At 37.4% G+C, this 18226-nt stretch overlaps 1 protein-coding gene across 7 annotated transcripts in view; it reads left to right on the forward strand.

Annotated features, from left to right (window-relative positions):
• The window catches only part of kcnab2a (potassium voltage-gated channel subfamily A regulatory beta subunit 2a), a 226320-nt gene that overhangs the window by 45424 nt on the left and 162670 nt on the right, over window positions 1-18226 (forward strand). The window lies entirely within an intron of this gene.

Consider the following 18226-nt stretch of genomic DNA (forward strand, 5'->3'; position numbering starts at 1 on the left):
CCCTAATTTTCACGTTTTAGCCACGAGGTTTAAAGGGGAAATCAAGCACTCAGTCAAGTTTACCTTATTTTGTAAATTGGATTCCTCTTCAATAAAAAAATATATTAAACTAACTCGATTAATGTAACCATTTAGCAGAAAACAGCATGTTTTACTATAGACTTTAGACCTAGGGCGCAGCTGTCTTGAAATATTGCTTTGTCAGACGTCATGGAATTGGTTCAGTTCCCTCTGCTGAACAGATACAGTGGAAGTAAAGGAGACTGTAAAGCCTAATTTAAGGTAATGCATTAAGTTGTGGGTGTGGAGCTGCTGCAAATACAAGCATCATATGTGTCTAATATATATATATATATATATATATATATATATATATATATATATATATATATATATATATATATATAATCTTTTTACCTTTTTACCTTTTAATTATCAATATCATTTTAAGCTCTTTGCTTCACTTTCTGTATTATGCTGCCTGTATGGGTTTCAACAATGATTGTAACAGACTGAACACAGAGAATGTGTATGTTTCTTTTGTTAGTACCTCTCGTTTGATGCGCTGTGATCCACTCTCTCACGCTGCTCCAGCGCTGCCTGACGAGGGGATTTACATTCAGACTACTGAATGATGATTAAAATTTTAATTTACTAAGTCACATCTGTGCAGATTATGTCGACATATTCCCTCTTTAAGTCGATCGACTCGATCTCTCAACATGTTTGAAGAATAAAAACCTGCCATAAGAAACACCGCACTGATCTTAGTTTGTTTTGAACATAAGCAGAGGTGAGGGAGGGGCTGTAGCAGTAAAAAGTGAAAATACCCGCCCCCATTACGTCAGTAATGATTCACTCTCTGTATTACGCCGCCTGACTGCCTGAGGTTTCAACTAGGTCCGGTGCTGACGTAATAGGGGCGGGTACTTTCACTTTTATAATTAGCTTATTATTAGCTAATATATTAGCTTATATAGTTATTAGCTTATTTCTCTGTATTTGAAATAATGTAAAGACATAAAACAGCAAAATATGCGATATAGTCATAGTGGTTTTTGGATATATGAATTAAAATATCTTGCACATTGTGCCTTTAAAGTACACATGAAATCAAAACTAACCATATTGGTTTTGTTAGCTCACATTGCTAGTTTTGTGGTGAATCATTCATCAGTGTATGTCATTAAGAAGAAAAAAAACATTGTTTTCCCTTGTAATCTAAAATTGAAATCTGAAAATCCACTTCCTGTTTGTTTTCAGTTCAGTTCTCAAATCAGGTCTGTCCAAGGCAGGGCTATTCGATTAGTTTGGCATGGGGGCCGGTTCATGAAAATCATCCCTAACGAAGGGCCGTAGAGATATGACTTGCTATATGAGTGATGACACAACAACATATAAGAGCTCATATGCTGTATTTGTGCTCATAAAGACACCCACGTTGGCTTTTTCTACATTAAAATGTTAATATATTGTATTTTAAAACAACTGCTTTGTCCAATTGACTTTTTTTGTTTTGTTTACAAACATTCAAAATGTTGTATTACACACAACAAAAGCAGTGCATTGCTGAAGTAGGCTTCTTCTACATTCAGACACATTCATATGTTATGTTTTGAACAGCATAACAGTTAGTGATGCAACATTATAGATTTTGGTTGTACGATTATATACTCTGAAGAACGGTTCAACCGTTTCACGGTTATCAAGTCTAATGTAATTTAGAACTTCAAGCTTTATATTTGGGAAGTAGCTATTTAGATTAGCTGTAGTTATCATTTGAGTTCATGCGTATTTAATCATTTTAATAATAATTCTCCGAACATATATTTTCCTTACATTGCACTGAAAGCCACGCACAACTCTCACCGTGAGATGTTTTCTATTGCCTGCGCCCGGACAGAGGCAAGCACGTTGCTCCGCTTGTACGCGCATATTGTCATTCTTACATTAGAAATAACAAACGTGCAAGCGGAAAAGACGTGATGTGGGAACGGCCGCTGCTATAGTTAATCCAGTGTGCGTGCGTATTAGCCTCTGTGTATATACTTGGAACTTTAAACTAGCGCACATTTGGCAACTTGTCATAAATTTTCCGTGCAACAGAAATGCCAGCCTGATCTCACGAGAAAACGTAAGTATTTTACGTTTTGCCAGTTTAGTGGCTAATTCGGATGAATTTGTACGAGTTCAGTCGTACGAAATTGTATGATTTTTAAAAAGGAGGTGTGGCACCCAACCCCACCCCTAACCCCAACCATCATTGGGGGATGAGCAAGTCGTACTAAATTGTACGAACTAGATCGTACGAATTCGTATGAATTAGCCACTAATTCAAAAAGTTACGAATTGTTGTGAACTTGTGTTGGAAATGCGGCTTAGAGAAGCCTTTACGATTAATTAACGGTGACGAATTAAAGTGCAGTTAATAGTGAAGTCAGCTTATCGTTGCATCCCTTTTAATGATTACAGTGCGTTGTACAAAAGGCATACAAAACATATCCAAATGCTTTCAGCTGTTCGCACCACTCGCTCATGGGGACTCATGCTCTGCGCAGCCTCTGCAGCTCAGACTGAATTGAACAGACGCACGTCACTTCATAGCTATATTGGCCGTTTTTTCTTTTTTTTTTCTTTTTTATAAGTATTTGTATTGACAATATACATAACATTGTGTAGAATGTGAAATTACAAGGAATATCAGGACTTTTTTAACAATTAGCGAAGACAAATAATAACAAAAATAAATAAATAAATAAAATAAAAAATACAAATACAAATACAGGGCTCGAAATTAACCTTTTTGCTTGGTAGCACCGGTGCTCCTAACTTTAAAAATTTAGGCGCATCAGCCAAAATTTAGTCGCACCCACCAATTATGAGCACCGTTACTACAAGTTTTATACAAACAGATTTATTGTATTTGAAATCAACACTTATCAAACTAACAAACAAAAAAATCATATATAACGTTATATGCAAACGTGAGGAAAATATGTCTCAACAAAATCCCGCTATCACAAGAAAATAGATTTTTATAACATAACTGAGTGACCAAAGCATACACGGAGCGCTCACCGGCCCTGCACGCACTGCTTGAATTAACGTGTTAACGGTATAACTAGTAAGATGTGTCATTATTTGCAACTGTAGATGCCATGGTTTCTAAAACAAAATCTGTCAAGTGTTATGTTATCTTCATTCTCATCTTCAGCGCTTTACAATTTTTCGCGGTAGTCCCTCTCTGTCATCCGAAGCCAAAAGGCACTGAGTGATTGACAGCTGATATTAATTAATCATTCGCGTTCAGTGCTAGAGCAGTGGTGAGCCAATAAGAAGAGCGCAAAGGCGGGGCAAGCATTACGGACTTGGATTTGTTTACTGCAGCAAGTTGACATGACAACTGTTTTAAACCATTCCCGAGCGCTGCGTTTCACGTTTCATGTGCAGACAAAGAGCTTAGAGATGCATTCTGCGTGAATGTCTCCTGAATCCGCGCATGTGCTGAACATTTTGCAGTAAAAATTGGTCGCACACTACAATTTTAAACACTCTCAGAAATGCTCCCAAATATATTTCAAGGTCGCATAGATAAAATTTCGGGCACATATGCGACCAAAATGGTCGCAATTTCGAGCCCTGAAATACAACCCACTCCGCCACCCCCCATCCACACAAGGTATAATTGTCACAAATTTTGTCAAAACATTTCTCATTTTGATGTTACGTAAATAAAGTTGAAATGATTGATGATAATAACAAATAAAAACAGTAATTTCCAGAATGATGCACCAATAAATTACATTTACATATATGATAAAACATTAAATTAAAACAATAACATAAAATAAGAGCAAGTAAAAACAACAACAAAAAACGCTAGCAAAACTAACAATAGTTATATGAAATAGTCAGTTATTAAAGTCTAACAGAGGTAATGTGTCCAAAAATGGTCCCCAAATGTAATCAAAGTCGGTAGGCTTTTGTCTGACAGAATACAATATTTTCTCAGGAGTACTATAAGGTACGAGCTCATTGATCCAGTGTTTTTTTCTCAGGGTGGTTTATAGCGGCTGTTTTTTGACTGAACTAAATTTATTTTTATGTCTTGGTCACACTATTCCCACATAGCAAAATTTCTGTGTGGCCCACACAATCAGGTTTTGCTTGGCCCACATGCCGCTGTGAATTACGGTACATGACTGGACCAAATCTGGCTTCCAGACAAGGGCCAAACACAGACCATATCTGGGCCAAGTCTCAGCCAAGGTAATAACTCATAACTGGGCCTGAACTGGGCCAGAAAGGTTGGTGTGTCACGATTGCAATGAAATTAATACACCTATGAAGCGTTGTGCTTTAGGCACACTATGGGCCTTGTTTTTTCTCCGTGACCTGATTGGTAGAATTGATTTATTTAATAAAAAATTATTTTTATGTATTTTTAATGTGGGTCAAGACTGGCCAAACTCACGTGGCCCACAATCAATTTTTAAAATCTGGGCCAAATACTACGTTTTACATCTGGCCCAAATCTTGTGTGCCGCATTATAGACGGTGCCACCTCTGCCAAACCCAGGCCATGGTTGGCCCACATGCTGTATGCCAGTGCCGGATGAATGCCTGATGTCCCAGCTTTATGCCAAATCTGGGCCAGAATTCTTTGCTACTAGGGTTTGAACAAATTGTCTCGGGGGCCGCCAATTGAATAGCCCTGGTCTAAGGTATTAGGCGTTGCTAACATACTTAACCATGCCCCTCCAGCTGTCAGTTAACAAACAGAAATGGTGAGGATTAGATAGGTTGTATTAACTCTCCCAAACCCCTTTCCCCGTCTTTCTGAGTAAAATGCCCACTTTCCAACATCCAATCAGCTCGTAGTAGAGAAAAAACAATGTCCACCTGAGAAACGGCTACCATCTGAATAGTCCTAATGTCAGTTTTTCAATATCCTGCAGGTGTAGTCAAAAATACCATGTGCCTCATCCATAGTCAACAGTGTCCTCCATACTCTAAATCTGGCATGTCCTCATTGCACCTCTGTTCTCTGTCAGGTACTTGCCGCTTCCCTTAGTTACTTCACCACTATTTTCTCTCTCCGTCTCTCGGCTTTCTCACCTTTGGGTGTGTGAGCAAAGTCACTTTGTGTTCCCCCTGTGAAAAGCAGACACTTGCTGTAATCTGCTGAGTGCACCTTGCTTAGGTCTGGCCATTAGAGCAGTAAATCTGAACACAAGCCATGCTAGAACTTTCAAAGCCTGAGTCTGCTCTCTTTGCGCAGCACTGCAGTATTCCAGCTCTCACGATAGCAGCAGCCACATCGCTGTAGCACTGGAGCAATAATGAGCTGCCAGCGTTTATCCTCACTCTTACAGGGAAGGTTTGATCAGGACATGTACACCGTATACAAAGAACAAAAGAGGATAGAAGCTATGCTTTGTGCAGATATTTTTTGGTTCCTTAGACACCGTTTAATGGCTTTTGAGTTTTTAAGATCTTGAAATGTCTGTATAGAGTTTGGGATGTTTATTTCTTTTGGCTTTATAAAAAATTCTGTCTCTTTTATACACTACCTGACAAAAGTCTTGTCGTCGATCCCAGTTTTAAGAGCAACAAATAATAACTTGACTTCTAGTTGATCATCTGGAAAAGTGGCAGAAGGTGGATTTTTCTGATGAATCATCTGTTGAGCTGCATCCCAATCATCACCAATACTGCAGAAAACCTACTGGAACCCACATGGACTCAATATTCTCAGAGAAATCAGTCAAGTTTGGTGCAGGAAAAATCATGGTTTGGGGTTGCATTCATTATGGGGGCAACAAATAAATAAATTAATCAAGCATTAATTATGCAATACATTTGCAATATAAATTCTTCTTCATGCTACTTCTGAGCTTCAATTAACAGTCTATGCAGATACATCTAAATGCCTCTTCAGTTGCTTTTTCTTTGGATTCAGTTTTTCTCTGCTGTGGATTTGCTTGATACTCATTTTGTTTGATATATAACAGCACAAACCTAATTTATTGGTAATTCAGACCAATTACCATGTTTGTAAACATTCAGGATGCGCGCGCAGGGAGGTGGCAGAAAAAAACGGGAACGCCAGCATTCACAGCGAGAGAATGACATTAGATCCGGTGCAGAGTTTGTTGTTGTCTTAGAAATAAGATATATTGATTACACATTATATATATTATTTACATAATGCTTACAGCATATTATAACAGCTCGTCGCCCAGTGATAACCACAGTGATTCTGCAAAATTAACGTTAAAGTGAGCAGTGTTCATCTGACAGGTACATTTGCGATAGCACCCTCCCAATGAATATTGGATAAGACGAAATGACCAAGCATCCAGCCCAAAATATACAATCTCATTGAAGCTCAGAGTGATTTTACAAGAGAGAGTTAAAGGTCTACAAGTCTTTGGATGCCAACAATGATGTTCTGTGTGGTCATGTGCAAGAAATATTGCTCCATGATGACCAGATTCAACACTATGTAGAGCTAAAAACCGAGATTCTGCTTAGCCAAAGACAAGGAAAGAAGACTGAGTTAATGTTATACAAGGCCTTGGTAATTAATCACCAACAAGCAAAACGACTGCATTCTGACAGCAAACTGCACCTGTACGGCAGGATATGTGAATGAGGTAAAGTTGGTTTTATATTTGCACATTCAGACTTTCTCCTTAACAATATAATTTCATGAAAGTATTATTTGCAAACTCTAAATAGCGAAATCTTAATAGCAGCCATTAGCCTCTTTCACACATACAGACCTTTCCGGAAAATTGGCGGCAATTTTCCGGAAAGGTTGTATGTGTGAACAGGTCCATTTTGAAAATACCGGTAAATTCGTTCTGGCTATTTTCCGGAAAGAGAAGTTGTAACATTACCGGTAATTTGCCGGAATGCTGCGCTGTGTGAATGCAGAAGGAAGATTGCCGGAATAAGCGTGTGCACGTCTAGAACGTGCTGACGTAAGACGTCTGCTTTAGCCAATCACAACAGTCAGACGCATTTACGTCCGCGCGGTTTGTGAGAATAAAAGCCTTTGAATATTTTTCCAGACACATTTAGCTGCTAGAAGTTAGTCAGATCACGTTTATATGTTCTTCTTTATGCCAACTGTGTAAATAATCATCGATGAGATGCTTATGATAAGCCGTTGTTTGTTTACCTTTAAGCTTTGCGTGTGCCTTTGAAACAGCCTGTGAGCGCCTGCACATGCACATATTATAAACATCTCGACATGCGAAAGTGATCCTGCGAAAGTTGTTCACAATATTGATGATCCACAGAGTTTGTAATGTAGTCAAATGTTTACAAATACAAGCGCAGCCGTTTAAAGCTCATTTGTGGTGAATGATGTCAGAATTTACCGGTATTTTGGAATGGATGTGTGAATGCTCTTTTCCGGAAAATTTCCGTAACGTCCTCGCCTGTGTGAACAGCGCTTTTTTGAATATACCGGTAAAGTCGTTCCTGGAAAATTTCCAGATATTTACCGGTATCACTGTGTGAAAGGGGCTAATGACTATCAAAGTACAACATGTTCACAGTCAAATAAACAGTGTTCATGTTGTTTTCAAGTCACACTTGCAGGTTATTTCAGACCGAATATTCAAAGTGCCGTGGTAAACAATATAGGGAGTTTATCACAAGTTGTCACTGAATGAATGTGTGAATATAAAACCAACTTTACCTTAATAAACGTAACTTTCACATTTCATTATTAGCATTCAGTGTCCGCAGTTTAATTAACCACATGTAACTGTTTTTGCTGAAATCATTTCTGCAATCTAAATCGAGTGATGTGTATGATTCAGCATAGCGTGAACTGACCTGATATGACATGAGAACTGCAGAATCCTGCATTTCTAATTAGCTCCTCACTTCATTCAGCTCCCATTTAGCCAAAGACGTCTGCAGTCGGTATTAAAGATGTGTGTGGTGTATGGTAAAAGTTAAGTTTTCTATTTTTGGACTCGGCATCCTACCGCACAAAACAACATTTTTCCCATTGCAGCCTGTCCTTTTTTTGCAACCGGGGACCCGTGTGACGTCATGTGTAACGTAGGTTGGTAATTGGTCTATAAATTGTCCTGATTTGAGTGTGGACAGTAGGATCTACATTTTATGTATGCTGTATATCTGTGTCACTGTGTGTGTGCGTACATTTACTGTATGTATATACATAGATAAAATATGATTGTATTGAAGGTGGTCTATTTATAGCCCTCCTGAACAACATTATTTGCAACATGAGCACTTTGTCGGCCTGGGCTAATGAGGACTAACGTTTTACGGTCACCTTGTGCTTCTCCTGATGACTCCTCATCGCAGTTACTCCACCGATGCGTGACCTCGCCGGCTTTTTACTACGCGCCATACAGTGCCCTTGTCTCACGAGACATCCATCCAGCGTCTGCCGCTTAGCATGATGGAAAGAGGAGGGCAGACAGCGTAAAATGAGTCTTTGGGAAATGGAAAGACCTTATTCCCGGTGTCAAGACTGCTGCTGTGCTGGAGATTGATGGGAGGGAAAGTCACCTTCACGAAGCACACAATAATGTCGTGTTCTTTACCTTGTCCTTCAGCAGCACGAGTCCCGCAATGAGAGCTGGCTCATGTTGATATGTGGGTGTATATGCATGTGCGAGTTAAATGCAAAGGTGTTCATTAGAAGCTCATGAAGGCCAATAAACTCCTCCGGTTTTGGAAACTCTTGGTCCTCCTACCTGCCTGGCCTGTGCGGAGGAAGCTGCTTGATGCACTGCAGCGATCAGTGGAAACATGAAAGAATTGCAACGTTTGTGTATGACGAAGCTTTGTGGAACCAAAGGTTGTTGTGGTTCATTATTAGTTCAGCAGTGTAGGTAAGTTTAGTCTTTAGAACTGTAACATGCATCTAATTTATGGCTGCACAATATATCTGAAGAAATATTGTTACCTTATAATAAGATGTGCAATATCCATATCACAGGGAAGTGCAAGGTATGACATTAGTTTTATGTATTTATACGTGTTTGTGAGCTGCATGCATGGATTGTTAATCCACATCTAACCAATCAGATGATGTCTTTACTATTTCCGCCTCTATTTCTGAAGTTAACCTAGCTTATCTGAACCTAGAGCTGAAAATAAAGACTAATGCTAGGAGAGGAAAAATGACAACAATAAATATGAATCAGAATTTCCAAGTTTTAAAGTGTAAATGTTTGCACCTTCACATGGTATTTTTTATTATTATTATTATTTAATTAGCTCAGAAAAATGTATTACCCGTTTATTTTGCCTGTCATACTTTAACAAGTCATAACATACATAAGCACACTCACCGGCCACTTTATTAGGTACACCTAATGCAGTTCAAACTGAGCATCAGAATGGGGCAGAAAGGTGCTTTAAGCGACTTTGAACGTGGCATGGTTGTTGGTGCCAGACGGGCTGGTCTGAGTATTTCAGAAACTGCTGATTTACTGGGATTTTCAGGCACAGCCATATCTAGGGTTTACAGAGAATGGTCTGAAAAAGAGAAAATGTCCAGAGAGTAGCAGTTCTGTGGCCACCAATTCCTTGTTCTTGCCAGAGGTCAGAGGAGAATGGCCAGACTGGTTCCAGCTGATAGAAAGGCAACAGTAACTCAAATAAGCACTCGTTACAACCGAGCTCTGCAGAAGAGCATCTCTGAATGCACAACACATCCAACCTTGAGGCGGATGGGCTACAGCAGCAGAAGACCACACCGGGTGCCATTTCTGTCAGCTAAGATCAGGAAACTGAGGCCACAATTCACACAGGCTCACCAAAACTGGACAATGGAAGATTGGAGAAACGTTGCCTGCTCTGATGAGTCTTCATTTCTGCTGCAACATTCAGATGGTCGGGTCAGAATTTGACATCATGAAAGCATGGATCTATCCTGCCTTGTGTCAACAGTTCAGGCTGCTGGTGATGGTGTAATGGTGTGGGGGATATTTTCTTGGCACACTTTGGGCCCATTAATACTAATTGAAAATCTAATTGAAATCAACACCAGAGCCTACCTGAGTATTGCTGCTGACCATGTCCATCTCTTTATGACCACAGCGTACTCATCTTCTGATGGCTACTTCCAGCAGGATAATGCCCCACGTCATAAAGCGTGAATCATCTCTGACTGGTTTCTTGAACATAAGAATAAGTTCACTGTGCTTAAACGGCCTCCACAGTCACCAGTTCACAATCCAATAGAGCACCTTTAAGATGTGGTGGAACGGAAGATTTGCTTTATGGATAAGCAGCCGGCAAATCTGCAGGAACTGCATGATGCTATCATGTCAATATGAACCAAAACCTTAGAGGAATATTTCCAGTAGCTTGTTAAATCTATGCCACAAAGGATTAAGGCAGTTCTGAAGGCAAAAGGTGTCCAACACCGTACTAGTAAAGTGTACCTAATAAAGTGGCCGATGAGTGTATAGATTTTTTTAATTTCGGAAAAAATTGTAAGTTATTATTATATATGACATGTTTTCCAAGTATCGCGCAACCTTAATCCAAATGATGTTTGGCTATAGCATATTATAATCCTGTTTTTTTTTACATATTAAAAAAGTACATAATGTATTGGATTATTTTGCATGGATTTTTGTGTTGTTTATATAGCTATAAAATGAAAGTGTCAGTTCGGTGTGGCGTTTGCAAAAATACTTGTCAATCAGCACTTGTTTGATTTGTAGATTCAATAGGCTATTTAATAAATGGATCTTTTATTAGGATTATTAATAACTGTAACCCTCCTAATGGAAAAATAAAAGGTTGGTTGGTTTGTTGGTGGTGCACTAAATCATTAAAAATAAATCTGTTGTGTTTCTGAATGGTGCCAGTGAGAGAGAGAGAACCCAAAATACTCCCATTTGTGGCCATCTCCAAAGCAAAGCACATTTCAGAAAGTTTTGCTTTTGTGGCTTCTTTCTCCACTTGTGCAAATACGTCAATCAATCAATCAATCAAGCCTTTATTTGTCACTACACTTTCGTATAGCGAAATTGGACCCCCCAGACCATACACAAAACATCACAAACAACTTTTCAGGGGAGACAGATCTTAGGAGGTAGCATTTAGAAACGAAGAAAGATACATTTGGACAGTTAGGCTAAAAAACACCCCCTCAGCTTGCCCTTGATTAGGACAAAGTGAGAAAAGGGAGAAAAACAGCCCTATCTTAGCACAAGCACACCGGCAAGACACAACATAGACAGAGGGGATGGGAACAGGGGTAATGGAAAACAGTCCGTTGAGTGCGGGCAGCCAACTGGTCCAGCAGCCATTTCCGGCGCAAGTCACAGCCCCGCCCACGCCCCACGTGGGTAAAAGCACACGAATGGAGCTGTTTATGACACAGATCCAGAAGAGAGCCAATCCGCATCAATGCTGGTTTGGCCAGCAACTCATCTGTCTGAAACTGTGGCAATTATCCATCTTTTCGCTCTTTTCATTTCCCTTCTTTAGCAAAATATGCCTGTAGGCACATGTTAATGCCCATCAAGTTAACAAATATGTTGCATAATTATACAGAAAAACGTAAAAAGGACAAAATAAATACTAATAATTTTCACTGTTTAACTGATACCATTGTTCAAATAAACAGTTAACTGAAAACCTCATGTACACACTTCATTCATTCATTCATTTTCTTTTCGGCTTAGTCCCTTTATTAATCCGGGGTCGCCACAACAGAATGAACCGCCAACTTATTTTTTTACGCAGCGGATGCCCTTCCAGCCGCAACCCATCTCTGGGAAACATCCACACACACACACTCATACACTACGGACAATTTAGCCTACCCAATTCACCTGTACCGCATGTCTTTGGACTGTGGGGGAAACCGGAGCACCCGGAGGAAACCCACGCGAAGGCAGGGAGAACATGCAAACTCCACACAGAAGCGCCTACTGAGCCGAGGTTCGAACCAGCGACCTTCTTGCTGTGAGGCGACAGCACTACCTACTGCGCCACTGCCTCGCCCGTACACACTTCAGTGTATCCTATTGCATTCACATGTAAAGGGATTAATGAATACATTTAGGGTTTATATAAACAGAACTTTCCTAATCTGTTTTGGATGTATTCCTGAAAACAAGCAGATGGTAAAGAAATACAGCGATGTATGGCTGTTTTTGTGACTCTGTTGACACACATGCAGCTGCCGCAGTGTTATTGAAGACAGACGTTGTTTTGAGGTTTGGATTAGTCATGTGCTGTGTGTAGTTTGTGTTCTCATAGAGAGAATGTTGATAACAAGATGCATTGATCTGACTGCAGATATCTGTTCTTTGTTTCTGGGCTTTCAGTCTTTTTATGGTAGTCTCATAGCATAATCACTCTTTAGAAGTAGAGTGTGCTTGTGTGTGTTTTATTATTGGTACATTTTAATGCGTTCTAGCTTAGCTAATGAATGCCAAAAGCAGGATGCCAAGTTTGAATATGCAAAAATACCAGAACAACACACTGTTTCCACAGAGATTTTTAATACACATCCATTGAGAATTTTAGAGTTGTTGTCATATTCATAACGAACAGAGAACAGGAGGAATGTTGTAGCGCACAGGACATTGTCAGCATGCTGGATATTATATACAGAGCTCATAATTGAGTACACCCCGTTTAGAAAATAAATATTTTTATTAATTTCTCAGTGAATATGAGTAATATATATTGGTATATTTGAACAAAACAGATTTATTAAACAGATATATTTATTAAAATAATATTTAAGTCACAGAACAACTTTAGGAATGGAAAGAGAATACATTTAAATTCATGCAAAATATTGCCAAAATATTTACAGACTACAACATTTTAACACAGTTGTACATATATATTTTTTGTTTCGCTTGGTTTTTGCTAGTTTTAAAAATGCTATTTAATATTTTTATTAGTGCTGTCACAATTAGTGCGTTAACGCATGCGATTAATTTTAAATAATTAACGCTTTTAAAAAAAATTAACACAATTAATGCAGATGCATTTTTTTTTATTTCCTGTTGTGGACATGTGTTTAACATGCAAGAAATGTGGATAAGACCAAGGAAGCAGTTTTTGAAGGCAAGTTTCAGTATAAAACAATTAGTCGCATCACCAGGCTCTCCAAAGTTTCATGCAATTTCGGGTGTTTTATTTTTAACTTTCGACTTCTGTTGTAAGTTGATACCGCATGGCGAACAGAAAGAAAATCCTCTGCATTTCGTGACTCTGTGTTTCTTTAAGGTAATAAAATCACTGCTTAGGCTACACGGTAGAATTTTAATAGGAGTATTATCTTAATCATATTAAAATCAGAGTATTGGTGTTTTATGTAAATGTACTCAGAAAGTCTCTGGTGAAGACGCGAGCTGTCAAAGACAGGGCATTACTCTGCCTTTCAGCATGAGCCCTCCAAGTTTAGCGTGTTTCCTCATTAAACGCAACAAAAGTGTATGCTTCGCGTTGTTGTGTCAGAATCCTTGTGAAATACAGTAATACTTTAAGACGCTTAGTTTAAGCAAATTTGATGAACGTGATCATGCGTGTTGAATCTGAGTCGCTCCAGTATGGAAGGCCGTTGGGGCCAAAACGTCCGCAGCGCGTTGTGTGATACTCCTTGTCTTAGCAACTGGATGAATGTAAAGGAGGATTAAGCTAAATTGTTTCTACTCTATAACTAATGTTCTCAACTCACAGCAATAAAACTTTACAATGAGTGCAACAGTTTGTATTCTATAGTTTATTATTATAATTTTTCATTTTCCATATCTGCAATTCCTGTATTTTGGCATTTTTTTTGCAGTCCACTTAGAATCCAACATGGAAATCAGTGTTTTCTTTATTGGCATTGATTGTTTTGAAATTTAAATGTCATTAACATGCCTGTGTTTTCATTTCTTTAATAAATATGGCTGTCAAGCCAGGATCTTGATGGTTTATTGTGGGTATGTTGTTTAAATGAAGAAATCTGTGTTACAAGTTAAACAAAAATTCTATTAAACAATTATATTTTGAATATAAATAGTTTTTGTCTTGCGTTTACATTAATTTTACATTTGAATAGCCAAAATTACAAGTTTCAGTATTTTAAATGCGATTAATCGCGATTAATTAATTATTTTTTAAAGGTGCGATTAATTAGTTAATTTTTTGAATCGATTGACAGCACTAATTTTTATATATCAAAAATTTTGGCTACTAATTTTTGAACCATTTTTGTAAGTTATTTTGTTAGATAAGCTACAGATTTGGCTTCAGTAAACTCATGTATATGCTCAAATATGATATTGTAAAGCAGTTAATCTAAATTAATGAAACCTTACCTAATAGATCTATTCAAATCATCTGGATATATTATATTCATATTGCAATGTATATCCCAAAAAAACTATCTGTCAGATTTTTTTCAATATAATGAGTAAATTATGGCAGAATTTTCTATTTTTGGTAAACTATATCTTAAAGAAGTATGTTGTTCAGCAAATAGTGTATGCACATGTCAGTATAAAATGTATTTAATTGATTTTATGCCATCTTTATTTATCAATACATCTCAATCTTTCCGTTATTCTAAATTATTTTCCTTTTCCATGCCATATAAATTTCTCTCCTCAGAACTCCTCAGTTTCCTTTCAGTCTCTGTCTTTTAACCATCATGTTTCTTTCTTTTCCTCTTTCTCTCCTTCTATCTTTCATTTTGGGTACATGTTTCGTGTATTATGCATTAGAAATGCGGCGCCTTTTAGAGGCACTCTAGCAAGGGCAGGACTGAAGAGTGTTGGACAGCAGCCTGTCTTTCACACTTTCTTCAAGCCGATGATCTCACACAGTATGTGTATTCAGTGCATTTGCCTCACTTATCCAGTCTCAACTATTTAAAGGCACAGTTCACCCAAAAATTTTAATTCTCTCATCATTAAGGCACGATACCAATTTTACCCCTTACCCCTAACCCTCGTTTTGTGCATTGACATGAAGGGTTCAGGGTGTCCTAATTCTCTTCAGCTTGAAGGCGTAGGGCTGAGGGGAAGGGCTAGATAGCCCTTAAAACTGAGATTTTTCAAGACCACACTCAAAACCAAGGGGTACGAAAATTTCCCAGAACACACCATCTACAACAGCAGCATGGCTGCACACGGAAGTAAGGAGATGCACAAATTAGTATTTTTTTTTTGTCATTATTAAGAATTTTTACAACAAACACACACATGTTTTAATACATTTAAATTAGCGTTTTTGTTTTACGTCCATGCTTAAAAAAATATGCTAAAAAAAACCCGCTAAACTTTGCTTGCGATGACATATGACTTGTGCAAGTGTTGTAAGGCAAGTTTATTTATTTCATACACAGTTGCAATTCAAAGTGCTTTACATAAACAGGAATAAACAGGACAAAAGAAAATAAAAAAACACGTATAAATAAGAAATATTTAAAACTGATAAAAACAGATTAAAATGTGTTAAATAAAAGAATGAAAAGTGGTTTCCCATTTCTTATGGATAAAATTTGAAGCCTTTTCCCTTCACACTCTGTCTCAAGGGCCAAGAAGAAGGGGTAGGGGTAAAAAATGAATTGGGACTGGGCCTAACTCCATCCTCCACTTCAAAACCACATGGAGTTTTTTCTTCCTCTATTGAACACAAAGGAAGATTTACTGAAGAATACCTAAAATCAGCCATTGACTTCCAATGGTTCTGCTGTGGATCTCAATGCCATCTTTTTCCAGCATCCTTTAGAAGGCATCCTTTAGTACAGGAGTTCTCAAACTGTTTAGCCTGTTACCCCCAAAATAACAATACCAGTGATTCGCAACCCCCCTTATCCTCTAAAGTGGTTAGAAATACATAAACCTTGCACACAACGGTAAACACACACCGAATCTATTTACACTTAAGTCTATTTTTAGGAGAACACCATTCGGAGAGCATCCTCCATGTTCAGTTGTGGTCTGTGTTTATTTTTAATGTACGTGAGTGCCGTAAAGGTGTCAAAGTTTAACCTGGTGCCATAAAATCAACGCTATTGCTGTGTCTGTAATATAACGGAATCAATCACCCATGGGGTCGCAAAAACAAAACCTTTTGAAAGGCTGATGGCTTTTTAGTTGCATGCTGTTTTTTAATGTTTATGATTAATATGTTAGCAATGTTACTATTAACTACTATTTGGTTCTCCAGCAGGTTAAGAGTAATCAAGGTAATTCTATTAGTTTAATAAAATGTTGATTTTTGGAAATCGCCAAGCGACCCCCCCCTCACCCCTCGTCCCACTTCTCCCCGAGGGGTCCCGACCTCCACTTTGAGAACCACTGCTTTATAAATATATATAAAGAAGAAATCCTTAAGTTTAGAAGTTTTTTTTTTTTTCATTTTTGAGTAAACTTTACCTTTAAATCAATATTGTTTGCAGCAAATGCCATTTGTTACTGCTGCAAATGTGTTATTATGTGGGTTGAATGGCAATTTCGTAATAGCTTATTGTATTTTTGTATACACACAAGTAAGCTATATAGGCCTATATATTTCATAGTAACTATTTGCCTTCATCACAGTGAATGCAACCTTCAACCGCAGTACTAAAACAAATTATAGTTCTGCGGCTTACTGTATGCATTACAGATTAGCTGCACAAATGAATTATTATTGTTATTTTTTTGTTTGTTTAATGTTATTGATGTTGCTGCACTGATAATCATTATCGTTTACTGTTGTCCTGTTTCGCCCTCTAGTGGTGGCCATGCATTCCTGTGCATTTATCTCTACAGTGCTGCTCATGAGTTCAATTAAAGTTTATTTGTGTAGCGCTTTCTACTATAATTATTGTTTCAAAGCAGCTTTACAATAGGTGCACATTATTGCACTACAATCACATTAAGCTAAAGTTACATCAGATAGAAGTTGTTAAATATAAACATAGTTTACCTGCAAATATTCATAGCGTATAGGTGATGTCTGTGTGTACATGTTTAATGCAGTGTATTTGTGGATTAAGTGTATGTGTTGTCCTGGCATGAGTTTTTTCAACATGTGTCGTCCTTTAAGTTCTCCATGATTATGTGGATGGTGTAGGCCTGGGACGAGAACCAGATTAAAGGTTTACCACAGTTTGGAAAAGTGAAGGTTTTTAAAACCGCCAAAATGTTCTGTTTTCAGTTTCCTACGGTATAAGTACAGTAAATGTTTTTTGCCTGTTTTTTATGACTATTTCATTTAGTTTTTTAGGGCAACAGTATCTCCAACACTTTACATGTAAGCAGGCAGGGTTTCTGCAAGGTCTTAAATCCAAATTTTAGGCCTTAATAAGTCTTAAATTGACTGAAATATTGTGTTGTAGGTCTTAAATCTTTTTTAAACAGGTCTTAATTTTTTCTTTGTTCATGTATTGCTACCAAATTTGGCCAAAACCCATACAATCACCAACAAACATCTTAATAAAACTTTAAACTTTTTATTTAAAAAGGTCATTTTAACTCTATTTATCATAATGGTTTAATTATTTTCCTTACAATAACATTTCTTTAAATGTTCTCTTTATATTTTACTGCTGAGGACACGGACCTGGACAGATTTCTGTGCATATATTTAGTTTATTATAGTTTTTAAAACATTTGTTCATTTTCTTTTATTTTAAAGAAAGTGTATGGATACAACTAGAGCTCACTTGTTTTTAAACAATATTTAAAATATTTTGCTAAAAAATAAAATGCAAAATATTTAAATAGTTTATTATTATTTATTATTATTTAGTATTTTTGTGTTATTAAATGTATTCAATAATAATATGTGTTACAAACCCCTGATGTTAGTCTAGGGTGTGGGGTTTGACATTTATTTAATTAAAATATATTTATATAAACAGTGAATGAGTGGAAAGACAACCAAAGTAATGCCAAAAAATGTGTGCTTTTATTTACAATCCCAAAGTGAACAACAACAACGAATTAATCAAAAATAAAGAAAAAGTAAGTAAAGCAAAAATATACTATTTACAATATGTACAACACTGAAACAAATAACGACGGGAAAAACAAGAGAGCTGGCAGAAGGGACGCGGGCGGCGCTAAAGAAATGAAAAGAACAAAACCCAAACTAAATCTAACTTCCCAGAAGCATCTAGCTAACTAACTATGTGAAAAACAGTATAATTAACACACGAAGATCTTCCGAGTCCTAACTATCTACTCTATCTATCTATCCAAAATGT

The sequence above is a fragment of the Danio rerio genome, chromosome 11 (genome assembly GCF_049306965.1).
Source record: "Danio rerio strain Tuebingen ecotype United States chromosome 11, GRCz12tu, whole genome shotgun sequence".
In the NCBI taxonomy this organism is placed as follows: domain Eukaryota; kingdom Metazoa; phylum Chordata; class Actinopteri; order Cypriniformes; family Danionidae; genus Danio; species Danio rerio.